Source organism: Dermacentor variabilis, chromosome 1 (genome assembly GCF_050947875.1).
Source record: "Dermacentor variabilis isolate Ectoservices chromosome 1, ASM5094787v1, whole genome shotgun sequence".
Classification (NCBI taxonomy): domain Eukaryota; kingdom Metazoa; phylum Arthropoda; class Arachnida; order Ixodida; family Ixodidae; genus Dermacentor; species Dermacentor variabilis.
The window spans coordinates 88,778,711-88,795,263 of record NC_134568.1 but is presented as its reverse complement, the minus strand read 5'-3'; the positions used below and the strand labels follow the sequence as shown (position 1 = coordinate 88,795,263).

Sequence of the window (16,553 nt, the reverse complement as noted above, 5' to 3'; positions counted from 1 at the left end):
TCTGGGACTACTTATGATAAAAAAGTATATGTAACAAATGCCGGTTGAAAAAGTAAAAACAGCACATTTCACATACCCGAGCACAGAAGAGACAGATTCGAGGGAGGTGGAGTTGTCCGTGCTAGGGCTGTGGTCTGGAAAAAATGAAGTTAAGTTATATGCTTACACACAACGCATTTGCTTTAAAATTTTTCTGCACTGTTTCCGCAAAACAGTGCTTCTAATTCATGTACGTCAACTCTCATTGAGTTTTTCTGTGGAATATACGATAAAAATACGGAACAAAAATTTAACAATCCAAATTATTATTTCAACTTCTACTGTGTTGAAGTCAGAAGTTTGCTAATGCTGCTTTCTCAAATGCTGCCTGAAGATACTGATCAGTTTCTTATAGCTAAATTATCTTTATTCATGAATTTCTTGTTCCTTCCTAAATAAGGCAACGACGGATTATATTGTTCAACCTTTTATTTACTTCGTCTTCCTCGTTCTACAGCATGTCTATTACGTACAAGAAGACTAGCTTCCAAAACTCCTAAGCCACTGGTCTCTGATCATTTCCTTCTCTGCAAGAGCTTGGGCTCAGCAGGGGTAGCGAAACCTTGCAGGAACACCGGAGCGCGTGGCTCGCTCAGTGCGGACGCAAGCGCCTTCGTACGCATTGCGTGGCAGCGCGACTCCCCCTACGCTTTTCAACCGCTGAGAGCAACGGCATAGCCGGCGGCAACCTCTCTGCGTCGTGCATGCTTTCGTTCGATTACCTCGGAGACTCGGACGTTCAGGCGATTATTTTGTGCGTGCACGCTCAGCGCAGGCAGGACGGCGGCCCTTGCATTCTTTTAACATCTTTTCATGTTGGTGCCGTTGATGAGGTGATAGCTGCCTCGGTGATGTCAGCGCTTTTCCGCCGCGGCTCCCAACGCGCGCGAAAACAAGGGAAGACAAAATGGCCATGCACCGGACGGCGTTGTTCCGTGATCGATGTCTTCGAACAGCTCCATTACGCGAGTGAAGGAGGAGACAGTACATCGGTGGGAAACACTGAAATGACCCCAATCCATACGGCTGTGCTATACTATTAAACATATCGCCTCAAATTTTGCCGCGCGTGTCAGCTTGCGGCCACTGGGCTGCGGCAATTGTTACATTACCGTTGTTTCGAAGACGTTTGACAAAGTGTGCACTACATATGCGCGTCCGGCGTCGTACAGGTTAACGCAACTCTCCCTCGGGCCTAAAAGAAAGCAAGATACGCGATTATGTCAGCTCGCCGCTATAGTTGTGCCCGAGTGTTACTTGTTTTGCTGGGCACAAGTTTGCCCAACAAAGAGTTAGTTACATGATTCGCAGTTGTGGCTACTGTGTTCTTCGCCGTCAATGCAACGCGATAGTATATACATGCATTCCCTCTTTGTGTGATATTCTGATTTGTCGCCCTATCGCGGCCTTCCCTTTGCGCGATTATCGGAATTGCGAACGTTGTTTCTTGACTGTTTCGTCGTTGCACTTCGCCGCATTTTTTCTTCAAGTTTATTAGCAGCGTCTTTTTTTATTGGTACATTTTACTGTTTGCAATATCAACCATCAGGTGAAGGAATGCGTACATTACAGCTTCTCGTGTCTTTCTGTGTGTCTTAGTTTTTTGTGCCCATGTTGTCTTTTGACGTGTAATATCTAAGGGCAACGTACAATTCTAGATACGCCCGAAACCTACTTGCCCAAACCAAATTGTGACTGTAGATCCACTCTTGCCTTTTAATCTTGCACTTCTTAAGTGCCATTGGCTCTCCAAGTTAGCACCTACAAGTACATGCGAATTTCTAACTTGAGTAGTTCTTTAGACGTGTTATAGGCATCTGATGAATATCTCTTACCTTCTATATGACACCACCGTTAGAGCACTTCTCTCTCTGTTGAGAAGAGAAAAGAGGAATGCCAAAAGGAAGAAATCGAAAGCCAAGAACAATGCTGACTTCAAGAATTACAAACGCCTACACGGCAACTTCGCAGTATAAATAAAGTATGAGCTCACTTCGAAAGAATAAAAAAGAACGTACAGACTCCTCTCCGGTTCAAACTAATTTGGCGCTGTGGTACGTGCTTCGCAATGAAATGCTTCTCATCCAGCCGTCTACAAGCGGGATACCAAAGAAAGTTCTAAAGAAAGAAAAGCCGGTAACTGCAGGAAACAAGCGACCTAGCTGTCTGGAATAGGCGAGATAAGGAAAGCCACCGGAACCGACCGGTGAACGTGTTGAGGAAGGCAGCTTTCAAGCGAAGCACGCGCGCAAGCACAAGGAGCAATCTTTTGGGACGCTCGGAATTTAATCGAGTCGGAATTCCCTTTCCCGTTACTGGCGTCAGTTTTTCACGCGAAGCAATGCTGCGAAGGTTCTCATAGCGCGTAACTCTTGAGTGGCAAGAGCTGAAAATTGCTATCCTTGATCCCGAGCATCATTTATGAAAACCTTATCTCTCTCTCTGCTCCTCACTCTCTCCACCCCTCTTATAATTATTATTTTAGAGCGCAGCTCTTAGGCGCCCGTTCCTGCGGCGAGCGTCGGCGTCGGCGTAACCGACGCCGACGCTGACGCCGACGCGGAGGAAAGCGGAGGAAAAGGATGCAGCGGAAGCATCAGGAGCCAAGCGGAGAAAGAGAGTATGGCGAAAGGGAAAGAAGGAAAGCGGAGTGCCGCACGAGACCTGCTCAACAGCGGCAAAAAGGCATGCGGCGAGGGCGTCCACCGACGCCATATATGAAAAAAAAAAGCGCTGGCGTGGGCTTCAGACCCACTGCGCATGCGCTACTTCGCCTGCGCCATCGCCGCTGGAGAGTGCGCTCCGCGCGAGCCGCGCGTTCCCGTGTTTACATATTCTGAACAATGAGTGACGCAACCGGTGTAAATGCTTCATCTGCCGTTGCTGCTAAACGAGCTGCCTGAGCAGAGGCTCAGTGCCGCCGCCAAGAGAGAGAGATAAAACTTTGTTATGTCCTTGATGGGGTTCAGGGATGGCGGGGGTCGGGAGACTAACCCCCAATCTCCCCTTTCTCAGACGGCGGCCAGTCCTTGCTTTCTGGCGGCGTCTTCGGCCATCCGGACGGCCCAGCGCTGCTCCTCTGGGTCCAAGCTGAGCAGCAATGTCTCCCACTGCTCGGCCGTAGTTATGCGTGTGTTAGTGTGGGAGGTGTTGGTGGGTGAGAGGACCCTGTCTTTGAGAATAGAATTCTTATTTGCCACAACATATCGCGAATTCAAAACACCTGAACAGCTGTTCTCAAAATTCGCATTAGGGAGTATCGTAATTGTAGGTGAATTTTTTTTTGCTATCACACTAGTGAAATACTGCTTCTAATTTCGGTTTCTGTTATACATATATGATGTATTGAGACATACGGTGTGTTCGACGTAGCGGAAGACAAAGAGGAAGAACATAATACCTTGCTGGTGAAGCAGCGCACTGACACGGACACAGTGATGACACAAAAGAAAAAACTATGTCCGTGTGAGTGCGCTTCTTCAACAGCGAGGTATGATGATCAGTCACCAACTAGCCCAACTTTCCACATTACTAAACAGGAAGAAGCTGGTCGTCGCGTCACGCTTCATCGTGGTGCGAAAATGAGACTTTGACTTGAGGTATTACTTATTTTTCCAAAACTACTCAGCCGGTAACATAATGGCCCAACTTAAGAAGGCAACACATATAACTCGCGAACGGGCCGTAATTCGTAACAGTTAAATTCACGAACAGACCAGGAGTATGACTTTAGTCCTAGTGGGTATGTACAAGGTGTCCCACGCAACTTGAGCCAAGCATTTAGAATATGCAAATGCCTCGTTGCTGGACAGAACCAAGGTAATGTTGTTTGTCGTCGTTCGGAGATACTCACGTTTTTTCCCCATTCCGCCTAATTAGACAGTCAATCTTAATTAATTAAGCAACTTTTCACATGTGATAATTAGATGAAAAGTGTCAATGAGAAAATTGTAGAGCAACATGAAAAACTCCCTATACAGCTCTCCGTTGCTCAATCCGTGCTACATAAAAGTGCTTTTCCCAGTGCGAAAGAAGCCCGCAAATGCACATAATATTGCCGCGCGACTGGCTGATCGAGGCACTTTGCGTGTATTCGTGGGCTTCTTTCACGCTCGGTGCTCAAAGGGCTTGAGAGCATGCAACCTCCAACGCTTAGAACCTGTCTTGGTCTACCACGATGCACTTCAACAGCCGCAGCAATTGCCATCGCCAGGGAACATCCAATGAGTACGTTTGTCACCACAGACACCCTTAGAAATCACCTTCGACACCTTTCACGTGTCCAGTATCAACGCCTTGATTCTCTCTCGGAAAGTGGACCAGAGGCAATTTTCGGGCACCAATCCTCTCTTTCATCCTATTTCAAGCCTGCCGCAACATCAACTTGTCTTTTGTGGTGTCTCCGGCAGCCACAACTGTGGCATTCCATTCCAGGAGTTGGAAAGACGTCCGACTTGCCAACTTGCGCCCTGAATCATGCCGCTCTACATCTCCTGCGTGATTCATACTTCAATCGAGTTCACATTTATACAGATGGCTCTTTGACTCTAACCAGCTTTACTGGTGGGGTAGTTATTTCGTCGACGTCAATCTCCAAGAAGTTCAAGATCATCCGCGTCACAACATCGACAGGGTCCGAGCTTGCCGCCCTCCGTAACGCAGTGCCTTATGTGCAGGAACATTTACCACATCACAGGGCTATATTCTGAGACTCCAAGGCAGCGCTGCAACCATTCTTATCAGGTCATTAATCAGGAGCCCCTACAACAATGGACAGTCTAGTGACTCTAAGGGCAGCCCTTCAGTGCATACATAGCCCAATTCGCCGCGGACCCAATGAACAACTGGCCTCAGAAATTAGATACATATCGCAGCCATGACAAGGGACACAACATAATGTTTCAATGGCCATTGGACATTGAAACATTATGTTTCAATGCAATGTCCATTCATTCAATGGACATTGCAGCATAAGCGAGAATGACCACCCCGACGAAGCCGCCCGATCTGCAGATGAAAGTGGTCAACGTGTCGTGATGCCGCTTTCGTGAACAGACGCTGTGGCTTGGCTGCGATTGATGTCCCGTGAATGTACTTTGCCTCTGTGGGACTCGTTGTCTCCGGACATACGGATGCACCTACCGTCTGGGTTACCACGACGTGAACAGGCCATGCTGTACCGTCTGTGGCTAGGCGTTGCGTTTGCGAACTCATATGCCTTCTTTAATTGGAATGGCCAACAGCCCCACGTGCGACACATGCAGCAGCGATGAGACGCTCGCACATATTATCTGTGTCTGCCCGCGATATAGTGCCCAGAGACAAGTGATGTGCAGAGTACTGGACCAGTTAGACAATCGTCCACTTTCAGAACTGAAGACTTTAGGTCAGTGCTCCCAAAGGACATCCGCGCTGAAGGCTTTACTCGCATTATTAAGGTTCCTGCGGTCTATGGGGCTAAACAATAGACTTTAAGAACGCCGCCCCCTACGCTCTGTAGTGTACGCGGTTTGTTCGTGGTGGTCTCTCTTTCTCTCGATCTCCCCCTTCCACTGTCTTTCTCTCTTTATCCCCCTTATCCCTCCCCCCATGCAGGGTAGCCAACTGGAACTATCTCTGGATATCCTCCCTGCCTTTCTGTGCCTCCTTCTTTTTTTCTCTCTCTCCCTGCACCGCAGCCGAAATGCACAATTGGTAGCAGGGATAAAATTACGCTATCACTAACCAATGGACAGACGCCTCGACATTGTATTTGAGTGGCTATCTGGGCACTGCGACATCGCTGGCAATAAACGTGCCAACAAATCTGCCCGTGAGGCACGCGATGTGTGTGAAAGTACTTCGATACCATCGTCGAGAACGGATGCCGAGCGGCGCCTCAATGGGCTGCCTATATTATTACTGTAAGGAAATTGAATACACGGAAGTCAACCAACCAGCGCCTACGGGCCATGTATCCGCATATGATAACAACTTTTGCCAGGCTTTAATCGATGGTGTTACGTCTTGTCAGGATTGGGGGCTCAATCCCATCGCTCGTGATCTGTTGTCAAGATTGGAGTCGGGCATGAATTAGAAGGTAGCTGGCCCATGCCGTCGTCCGACTTATCCACGCTGAGGACGTTGATGAAGAGAAGGACTGCTTCTCATCGAGAACGAGGAATATGGGTTTATTTACAGTATCTACATCAGTCTAGCATGACTGCAAGAGAAAGTACATCAGTCCAGCATGACTGTTTGAGAGAGGTGCCAGTCTAACATGACTACTTGAGAGAGTGTCCTGAGCAGCCGCACAACAGCGGTTTATAAACACACACACACACACACGCGCACGCACGCGCGCACGCACACGCGCACGCACACGCGCACGCACACACACACACACACACACACACACACACACACACACACACACACACACACACACACACACACACACACACACACACACACACACGCACACACACACACACACACACACACACGCACACACACACACACACACACACAGGTTCACGGTCCGGAACCGACGTCACACGGACTTCGTAGAACTCGGAGCTGACCCCGACAGCGCGGCCGCGTGTGCCCATTGTCTTGCGTCTTGGACGGCGCGTGGGAAGAGGCCTTCGAAGGCGTTCCCGCGGCATCTCCCCCGCTCGCAGCCGACCCGGGTAGGCGGTGTCGTGTTACGGCACAAAGCCTGCTTCGTCGAACTCATTCAGTCACAACGGCGACGAGGCTAGAGCGTAACGCCAAGGAAAGTTGCCGCCACTGTCGAAACTGGCCGGCAAAACTTGCACTGCAGCTGGCCGTTCTTAACAGTCGCAACACCACCAATGATCTTAATTGAACGTTTGCCACGTGTCAAACCACCGCACCTCCTATCCAGACGTCAACGCGGCGGGGACAACGACTAAAGGCGCTCACCCCACCATCACCTGGAAATCGGAGAAAAGGATGAACGGGAGGGAAACACGACAACGAATGGATAGGCGCAGTTAACTAGAGTCAAATCACCACCCATCCCTCGGGCCTTATCCAGCCGCCAAGACAGCGTGTAAACCGGCTGTTGCAGGATTTCACGAAAGGCCCTCAGCCCGCCCTTCACCTTGCAGACTGAGCGATGAACGGGGTGGGCCACGACGAACGAACCAGGTGTCGCCGGGTGATTTCTTTGTTCCACAAATTCCAAACCAGTTTTTTCGAGGCGGAGTTACTACGGGTTATGAATAGCATGGGCGTGCTATCTCAACGGGATCGACGATGGTGATTTGCTGCTGCACAGTCTTCAGATTCCCTAGTCGACTCGCCTAGTGAAGACGACGGGATTAAAAGCAGATACTTTTCAAGAGTGAGGACAGAGTGTCCTGATGTGAACTGAAACGTTTAACTTGCTCCTGCACGGAGTGGGCTTCCGCACTGGAGCCGTGTAACTAAGCTTAATAAACCCTTTTTTCTTCATTTTCTACAACCTGACTTGGTGGATTCCGTGCCCTGAACGCCACCCTCGCCACAACAACGGAAAGAAACGTTACTGTGCCGTCTGCGAGTAGGAGTTTCTTCACAAACGCCTACTCATTCCTAACTGGAATGGCGGACCATTCCAATTGCAGCACATGTGGTGTCGAAGAAGCGACCAAAGGTTTCATGTGTGACTGCCCAAAATACAAAGATGAGAGGAGTGCCCTTCGGACAGCTTCGGAGCACTTAGATGACAGGCCTTTCACAGAGGACAAGGTCTTGGACCGGTGGCCTCGTGTGTCTGCTATGTGTAAGGCCACAAAGGCGCTGCTTAGTTTCTTGAAATGCGCCAGGCTGTGTGACCACCTGTGACTAACTCAGCGATGGACGCTTGTGTGTGTAACAGTGCAAAGTGCGAACTTCATTCTTCCTTCTCCTCTTTCAATCCCTTTCCCCAGTGCAGGGTAGCCTACCGGGTTTAGCCTGTTAAACCTCCCTGCCTTTCCCTTATGACTTCTCTCTCTGTATATACATATACGTAAGAGGTGAGCTTGTGTATTTAGCCTTATTAGTCAATGAATTACTTTGGTTTTTTTTACAAACGATGTCCGAGCGCGCAGATAATTCATGTGTAGCGACGTAATTCGGGTTAATTTTGTAGGCTTTGTTTTTTAAATCTTCGACTTAAAAAGATACATGCGGTATATAAATACCACGTTTTTTGAGACTATACAGAACTTTTCAGAGATTGCCTTTGGCAGATAGCACAATTCTAATCCTTGAAGTGAATTTTCGAAGAGGGCAACATTTTTTTAAATAAATGCAGAATTGAGTATTGCTACAATTTTACTAAGTAAGATTTAACTCATTACCTGTCGACAGATGTTGCAGTTTACGAATTGTAGCCGGTGAGTTTGCGAAGGATATTGGCTTGGAACAAATTCTGAGGATGGTACCCTGTTCGGGTGCTCACATGTTGGAGCATTACGTATTTCCGGGGGAGACTTATTCGTAAACAGTCTTTGCGTTAAAACAAGAATGTAAAACATGTTCAGCAAATGTAACAAATTCACTCATTCAAACTGAAGAATAAAGTCAAAGGAAATGCATCTCCTGTTTGAACCCCCTTGCATATATTGACTGCATAAGACTCTAAATGTGCTTTGTGCGAAGCTTAGAACAATTGACTGCTTCTGTTCCGATTTGCTTATAGTGCAAAAAAAATTGTTTGGCACATGTATCAGCCTTTTTCTATATTCACGTCTTTCCTACCCCTGCTCTAAAGGCAAGATTTTGCAAAAAAATTTGATTGGTTGTTTGACTGATTCATTCATCGATTTTAAAACGACACGTGAGCTATGAGATACGCCAAAGTGCTGGCAGGATGCCATATTGGTTTTGACCAGTTGGGGTTCATAAACGGGCACACAAAGCTTGGTACACGAGTGTTTTGCATCGCAATGCGGTCGCCTCGGTGAGGAATCGAGCCTGCGACCTCGCGGTCAGCAGCACAACACCACCGCCACTAAGCCACCACAGTGAGAATTAAAGCCATGCCTTCAATAAAAAAAATAGCATTTGTATGTTTAGCAGCGTTGCAAATCTCGTGTGTGTGTAGCAGTTCTTACATTAAACGACTGTTTTAATGCCTAAGTGTTGTTTGGCGAGCTCCCCTGCCCAGTCACGTGAAAGGTTTAATGCACAAAAAAGCGTAGTTTGCAAAGTTAAGAATTAAATCATTATCATAGTGTAAATGTAGATTAGTGGTAGGTTTTAAGCAATAAGGAACAATTTAAAGCAAAAAATAAAATAACAATGGTAGGCGACCCTGATCTTTGACTTAAGTGTCTCTTAGTGGCACTCCCACTCGGCGTTGTTGTTCTCTAGGTTAAGCAAGCGAATGTCTTTCCACTGGCGCAATATGCTGGCGAGGAGGGAGGGAGGGCGAGGAGGGAGCGCAGCACGTGCCACCTGGCTGGGCGTAGCCCCCTAGCGAGCGGCGCACCTTACGGGACCTATCCGGTGCTGACGTACGCGCACCTGTTGCGAGCAAGCGAGCGAGCGAGCAAGCAGGTGAGCGCCGGGAGAGGAGGGAATGACGTCACATCTGCTCTGCTGGGCAGATGTTCAGTCTATGCCAGGCAGCTGCTTTCCATCAATTAGCCGGTTAAATATCGTGTTACCCTCTTGTGTGTGACGTCATTAGTGAGGTCATTACTGCCGCTTTCTACTTCCGAGTTTGCAGGAATTTCCCTAAGGTCGTGCTCGCATGGTGGGTCTCTAAAGTGCACGATTCTGTGCTTTTGTGTGCCGTAATCAGTGGTTTCAAATTAATTACAATTATTGAAGACGTTTCAGTAACTTAACTTGTAACTAAACTAATGCTGTGATATATCTACGGTCACCTTCAATCAAATAACTTCTTTTTTCTCTAATCAGCATGGCTTCAGAAAAAGCTACTCATGTGACACTCAGTTATTTGAATTCACGACTGACCTTCACTTTAACATGAACTCTAACGATCAAACCGTTTGCCTCTTTCTTGATTTCGCGAAGGCGTTCGATACTGTACCTCACTGCCGTTTAATTTTCAAATTGGCTGCCCTTTGTATTGATTCATTAACACTCTCTTGGCTACGCAGCTTCTTGTCTTCGCGTCAGCAATTTACAGGGGTCAACAACATTTCGTCTAACCTTTGCGACGTCACGTCGGGTGTCCCCCAAAGCAGTGTGCTAGGTCCATTACTCTTTTTAATATACATCAACGACTTGCCCGCTAATTTTTTATCCTCAGTTAGGTGGTTGGCCGACGACTGCGTCATCATCATCATCATCATCATCATTATCATCATCATCATCAGCCTGGTTATGCCCACTGCAGTGCAAAGGCCTCTCCCATATTTCTCCAACTACCCCGGTCATGTACTAATTGTGGCCATGCTGTCCCTGCAAGCTTCTTAATCTCATCCGCCCGCCTCACTTTCCGCCGCCCCCTGCTACGCTTCCCTTCCCTTGGAATCCAGTCCGTAACCCTTAATGACCATCGGCTATCTTCCCTCCTCATTACATGTCCTGCCCATGCCCATTTCTTTTTCTTGATTTCAACTAAGGTGTCATTAACTCGCGTTTGTTCCCTCACCCAATCTGTTCTTTTCTTATCCCTTAACGTTGCACCTATCATTCTTCTTTCCATTGCTCGTTGCGTCGTCCTCAATTTAAGTAGAACCCTTTTCGTAAGCCTCCAGGTTTCTGCCCCGTACGTGAGTACTGGTAAGACACAGCTGTTATACACTTTTCTCTTGAGGGATAATGGCAAACTGCTGTTCATGATCTGACAATGCCTGCCAAACGCACCCCAGCCTATTCTTATTCTTCTGATTATTTCAGTCACATGATCCGGATCCCCAGTCACTACCTGTCCTAAGTACATGTATTCCCTTACCACTTCCAGTGCCTCGCTACCTATCGTAAACTGCTGTTCTCTTCCGAGACTGTTGAACATTACTTTAGTTTCCTGCAGATTAATTTTTAGACCCACCCTTCTGCTTTGCCTCTCCAGGTCAGTGAGCATGCATTGCAGTTGGTCCCCTGAGTTATTAAGCAAGGCAATATGATCAGCGAATCGCAAGTTACTAAGGCATTCTCCATTAACTCTTATTCCCCATTCTTCCTAATCCAGGTCTCTGAATACCTCCTGTAAACATGCTGTGAATAGCATTGGAGAGATCGTATCTCCCTGTCTCACGCCTTTCTTTATTGGGATTTTGTTGCTTTCTTTGTGGAGGACTACGGTGGCTGTGGAGCCGCTATAGATATCTTCCAGTATTTTTACATATGACTCATCTGCACCCTGATTCCGTAATACCTCCATGACTGCTGAGGTTTCGACTGAATAAAACGCTTTCTATACGCGTCATCTACCATAGTATTAAATGTTTCGATGATCATCTTACTCTCCAAAATGACCTTGAACTAACCTATAGATGGTGCGTAACTTGGCAGATGTTCCTTAACGCCTCCAAATGCAAGTTAATCTCGTTTGGTTGAAAACGCACTAACTCAGTGTTCCACCATTCGATTAATAATACCGTAGCTTCGGCTGCTCCGTGGTACAAATATCATGGCGTTTATCTTTCATCGGACTTAACCTGGACAACGCATTTAGCAACTGTCTCATCCAAAGCTTCTCAATTTCTAGGCTACCTGCGCAGAAACTTGAGTAATGCGCCTGCTAACATACGAAAACTAGCATATCCTGCAACTAGAATACGCTTCATCCACATGGTCACCACATCAAGATGATCTAATCCGTATGTTGGAAGCCGTTCAGAATAGGACAGTCAGATTCATTTCTGGCAACTGCGACTATTATTCGAGCAATACCCGAATAAAACAAGACCTTGCATTTCCGTGATTAGAAGATCGCCGCGTCATTGCGCTTTTATGTCTGTTTCACAGGCACATTTATAGCAATAACTTTCACTGTTTGCCGCTTCATGCTCCTGTGCGCACGTCTCGTCGCATTCACAACGCACTTAGTTTCATGCGCATTCATGGTCAAGCGCAGGCATTTAACTGATCACCACTACCAAGAGCTATTGCACGTTGGAAAAGTCTTCCGAATCACATGGCGTCCATCTCCAATAGTGAAACATTCCGTGATAACCTGAATTCGGTGCGTGTTAAGTTTCTATAACGATGTGGCACTTTGCCATTTTTCTCATGTAATTACTGTTGACCCTCTTACTCAATGCCCTTCAATGGGCTTGTAAGGTAATGTGAATAAATAAATAAATAAGTATAATGAAATACCTGAATTTTGTACTGTACAACTTTTTGTGATTTCTTTGGATTTCGTCCTCGGTCGTCTCGGGAAGTCAACCGGAAGTGCAGCGCAAGAAACAAGAGAGTCGCTGGATGCTCGTTCCACTAAAAAGAGAACAAACGCCCATAGCAATACATAGGGCTAATTAGAAAATGTATGGGGAAGCTAATAGTAGGTGTGGACCAACTGAAATTTAGGAGTTGATCAACGTGAAATTTGGAGCTTGGTAAACTTGAAATTTGGGGGTTGGTCAATATAAAATATGGGTTTTTATTTATTGCTTTATTTAAAATACTTTCAACTCGCGAAGGCCTTACAGAAAGGAGTGGGTGAACATAACAAAAAAATTGTGCAGGATACAAAGACATATTCAATGTGGCGTTTCATGAATGGTGGTTTTGAAGGTGTCGGTATCCAGGATGGCTGCAATTTGTGGGTTGGTTTGGTCAACTGGAAATTTTAGGTGGGCCAACTGAAATTGGAGTGCCAACTGAGTGCCTAGTTGCTTACTTCAAAGATTTGAGTAGAAAATGATACGAGATCGTATTTCAGTGGGCACTGATTCGGCGCAGCACAAATATCTTCCGATGTTAGTATTACTGGCAATGAAAAATCGATTTCTCCGGAAAAAGAAACAATCTCTAGGCCACCAACGAGGCACCGATGAGCTACCAGTCCCCGAAGGAGGCCATTCGCTGCCGCATTCGGTCGCTTTGACCACCAACACATGGGCTCTGTGAAGTGAAGAGGCGTAATCACATGAAATGTGTTTTGATTTGTTGAATACGAACCGGATCAGTCTACACTGCAGCAAAGTTGCGAAACTGGGTGAGATTTGTCTTTGTTATGCCCAAAATGTAAGGAAATTCACGATATAGCATTTGGTCCTGCTAATGTTCCAATGCTGAATGAAAAACTGTTTGATAACTTGCAAAGGAAAGGATTTCAAGATGCCTGTGTGCAGCAGATAGTGCTGCCCGAAGAATCGAGAATAGTATGAAAGGAGGCTTCGAGCCTTCTCGTATTTCTACAGGACATGGAGCTGATGGACACGTGCTAACATGTTTCTGAATAGCGGAAAGAGACGCTCAGCGGCCGAGCAATTGCCGGTCCAGGCTACTTGGTTAGTGAGTGAGTGAGAAAACTTTATTTTGGATCGGAACGAGTCGCGTCCGCCGAGTTAGTGGGCTGGGACACCCGCCGAGGTTCTGGCCAAGAGTTCTTGCCTCCAGGCGGCTTCCTTGGCCCGCTGGAGTGCACAGAGTTGGTCTTCCAGGTTCGAGCTGAGCAGCGTGGCCGGCCATCGCGCGTGGAGGCTGTCGATGGAGGCTTCGCTCTCATTGTCCTGTCGTCCCTGGCATTTCCATAGCATGTGTTCTAGCGTGGCTCTGATGCCACACACTTTGCATATATCTGTTGTGTATGTGTCTGGATAAATAGCGTGCATTAATATCGAACTTTTGTATGATTTAGTTTTCAGTTGTCGCCACTGGACAGCTTGTGATCCACTGAGTTGTGGATGGGGTGGTGGATAAGTGCATCTTTGCATCTTGTGAAGGTTGGTGATGTCGTTAAACCTGGTCATCCTGTCTTCCCATTCCCATACTTCGGAGCGCCCTGTCGAGGGGTCTACGTTCGTCGCAGTTCGAAAGTGAGTCCTCGAGCTACGTTGTGTGCCGCCGCGTTAGGGTTGTTCGCTCCCGTTGAGTCGGTGGTGTGGGCTGGTATCCATAGGATTAGGACGCATCTGTCTTCCCTTGTTATTTTGCCTTTTCTGAGCATGTTTAGAACCACAGCGGAGATCCGGCCGTTCGCGAAGTTGCGTACTACCGTCTGGGAATCGCTGATTATATAGTATGCGTTGGTTTGTGCTATGGCTAACGCTATAGCCGCTTCCACCGCCGTTTCGATGCGTGTCGTGCTTATAGTCAAGCTTGTGCAGCATTGTCTGTTGTGGTTAAGTACTGCTGCGACAAAGCTGCGTTTGTGTTTGTAACGTGCAGTGTCTACAAAGACTGCGTCCTTGTTCCTTCCGCAGTTATTCGCCATGTTCTTTGTCTTGCTTTTTCTCCTGCCCTCGTGATGTACAGGATTCATATTCCTGGTTAATGGGGGTATCGTGAGTTTGGCCCTTATTTCCTTGTGTATGCCCCATTTGTCTCCATGTTGTGTGTGGTGGCGGATCCCTAATTTATCTAGGATGTCTCTGCCCGCCGTTGTCTTGGGGAGGCGTTCATATTGTGCTATACGTTGCGCTTCTATTATCTCCTCTAGCGTGTTGTGCAGTCCCAGCTCTAGGAGTTTCGCTGTGCTCATGCTTAGCATGAGCCCAATCGCTTGTTTATATACCTTTCTACTCAGGCCGTCTAGCTTATTTTCTGTGGCGCACTATCTGTGGTATGCCGCCACATACGTGATCTGACTTAATACGAACGCCTGGATGATTCTCATGACGCTTGCTTCTTTCATTCCCTCATGCCTGTTGGTGATTCTCTTGATCAATCGCATCGTCTGAGAAACTTTGGCTTTCATTTTGCGAATGGTTTCTCCATTGGCGCCCTTGGATTCTGTGATCATTCCCAAGACCCTTATCTTCCTGACTTTGTGCATGGGTTCTCTTTCTTGGGTCATGAGTTGTACGTCTGTGTAGGTTTGTGTGTTGTGGTTCCTGGGAGGTCTCCCCTTTAGCGTTGGTCTGTACAGCAATAGCTCACATTTTTCCGCTGAGAATGTTAGACCGGTGCCTTCTAGATATTTCTCGACTGTTTCAGCTGCTTCTTGTAGTCTGTGTTCAATCGATCCATCACTGCCATCGTTTATCCATAGCGTGATGTCCTCTGCATATTTTGTGTGGTTTTAAGTCCTTCGATTCTTTTTAATTTGCTAGGAAGACCAATCAGAGCCAGGTTAAAGAGCATAAGCAATATAAGCGATCCCTGCGGTATGCCTGCACTGCCAATAGGCACTTTCTCGGACATCAGATCTCCTACCGTGATTTTTGCCCTTCTCTGTCCGTTAAGAAGTTTCGTATATAGTTGTACGTCCACTCGCCCAAGCCAAGGCTGCTGATTTGGTGCAGTATGGTTCGGTGTGCCACATTGTCGAATGCTTTCTTGAGATCTAGCCCGAGGATGGCTCGAATCGATCTCCCTGGTTCGTATATTCATTGGTTCTTCAGCTGCAGCAAGGCGTCTTGTGTAGACAGGTTTCTTGGAAATCCTATCATTGTGTTTGGGAGTAAGTCATTGTCTTCTATGTAGTTGGTGAGCCGTGCGAGGAAGGCATGCTCCATTAGTTGCCCACGCAGGAAGTTAACGACATGGGTTTTAGATTCCCAAGTTGTAGTTGTTTGCCAGGCTTTGGTGTTAGGATGACTTTGCCGTCTTCCACTGCTGCGGTATCTTTCCTTGTTTCCAGCGCTCGTTGATATATTGTGTTAGTTTGCCAACGGATGCGTCATCTAGGTTTCTTAGTGCCTTGTTTGTAAGGGCGTCTGGGCCCGGTGCCGATATTGTGTTGAGTTTGTGCCGGACTGCTGTATTTCTGCTTCGCTAAACTCTTCATCGAAGTCGGAGTTCTGTTCCCCCTCCTATTCGGGATGAATACACGGTGATGCCTGTGATATGTATTTGAGTTCGACCTCTTTCAAGAATTCTTGTTCTGTTCTTTATACACGTATAGGATCTTGTGTATGTTTTGCCTATGCACCGTTTTTGTTTCATCAGGGTTAAGGAGATACATCAGCAATCTCCATGTCTGGCTCGTGCTCAGTTGCTCATCCATCTCTGTACACAGTTCATCCCATTGTCGTCTTCGAAGCTCTTGTCCATATTGTTCTATTTCTTGGTTTAGTAAGGCTGTCTACTTCCTTAATGTCTTGTTATGTTTCTGTAATTTTCCATCGTTTCTGCAGTCCTTGTTTGGCCTCCCACATGTGCGAGAGCCTGCTGCCTATCGCTTCTAGCTGAGCCGCTTGCGGGATCACCTGCGTTGATTTGAACATGTCTTCCTTTAGGTTGGCTGTCCATTGATCAATGTCTGTAATGGTTTCTATGTTATTCTCTTCCCTTAATTTCGTGAATTTCACCCAATCAACTAATTTGAGCTGATTACCCCTGCGTTTGTCGGGGCCTCCATTGAGCTGGATTTCGATTATGGAATGGCCGCTCCCCAGGTCTTCCTCTGTATTTAGCCATTTTATTGATTGTATATTCTTAGCGAAGGTAAG

At 47.0% G+C, this 16,553-nt stretch overlaps 1 protein-coding gene and 1 long non-coding RNA gene across 2 annotated transcripts in view; one reads left to right on the top strand and one right to left on the bottom strand.

Annotated features, from left to right (window-relative positions):
- LOC142578297 (phosrestin-2-like) overlaps positions 1-16,553 on the top strand; it is a gene marked incomplete at its 5' end in the record, with an annotated part of 803,118 nt that overhangs the window by 458,375 nt on the left and 328,190 nt on the right. The window lies entirely within an intron of this gene.
- LOC142571634 (uncharacterized) overlaps positions 1-16,553 on the bottom strand; it is a 53,461-nt gene that overhangs the window by 775 nt on the left and 36,133 nt on the right. Inside the window, exon 2 of the long non-coding RNA XR_012825916.1 lies at positions 77-134. This is a non-coding gene — a long non-coding RNA (uncharacterized LOC142571634). The remainder of the gene's footprint in view (positions 1-76; positions 135-16,553) is intronic.